This window comes from Sinocyclocheilus anshuiensis, unplaced genomic scaffold, assembly GCF_001515605.1.
Source record: "Sinocyclocheilus anshuiensis isolate Anshui unplaced genomic scaffold, SAMN03320099.WGS_v1.1 scaffold1680, whole genome shotgun sequence".
Taxonomy (NCBI): Eukaryota; Metazoa; Chordata; class Actinopteri; order Cypriniformes; family Cyprinidae; genus Sinocyclocheilus; species Sinocyclocheilus anshuiensis.
Window position 1 is genome coordinate 244907 of NW_015558569.1, and position 935 is coordinate 245841.

Sequence of the window (935 nt, forward strand, 5' to 3'; positions counted from 1 at the left end):
CGAAGAGCTGCTTCACATGTGACACATTTAACGACAAATACCTTTTAAACCTTTTAAACCACTAAACGGCGCGAATGAAAGAGTTCGTTACTCACTTGTGTTTGATCAGAGTTCCATGCCGCTGCGGCTCAGAGCGAGAGAGAGAGAGAGGGAGAGAGATGGTGAGCAGCGGGGCAATGAGGCTCCACCTTTCAAATTTCGAGCCCTTTTCGCTGATTGGACGCGGATTTAAAGAGACTCGGAATCATTTTTCCAAACATACAAAATATCCAACACAAAATTAACATATATTAAAACAATTAAGATCTATTAATACGATATCATGCATTTCGGAAATTTTAGAAATAAACGTCAAAATCCAAACTTTTTTTTTTCAAACAAAATATATAATTCTATAATTTCACTCCTTCACATTTCAAATAAATAAACTTTCATATCAACATCGTTGATATTATTGACTATGTGGCCAAATAAAATCCATGTTTGTCTTTCTGACAAATATGAATCAGTTCATTAGTTTTGTAATTGTACATGGCATAATTAAAGCACAAATATCACAAACACATTTTCCATGATCACACAGGAGTTTAACATATGAGATTATATTGAACACAAACTGATCTGAAGTGATTGGTCGGTTTGATCGGCGCTGAGAAATGTAACGGGCGTCATGTTATAGTTGAGTGACGTAAACCTACAGCACCGGACCGATTAGAGACCACCGATAAGCCCCGCCCCGCCCCGCGTGCTTGTGTTGCCATGGGAACCGGACGCGTGGCGCGCGCAGGCAGTGTGTGTTTGACGCGACAGACGCTTAATAATAATTAATAAACGCTCGATGAACGTTACTCTTCTGTGTGCTGCTGGATATTTGGTGAGTTTCAGAGACTTCAGAGTCGATCATTACCGGAGATGTTTATCTGTGTGTGTGTGTG

At 39.9% G+C, this 935-nt stretch overlaps 1 protein-coding gene across 3 annotated transcripts in view; it reads right to left on the minus strand.

Moving 5' to 3' along the window:
* fbxo43 (F-box protein 43) overlaps positions 1-187 on the minus strand; it is a 28316-nt gene extending 28129 nt beyond the window's left edge. For all 3 annotated transcript variants that reach the window (XM_016475143.1, XM_016475142.1, XM_016475141.1), the window contains exon 1: positions 96-187. The gene's annotated coding sequence lies outside the window, so the exon portion shown is untranslated. The remainder of the gene's footprint in view (positions 1-95) is intronic.
* Between the last annotated feature and the right edge of the window lie 748 nt (positions 188-935).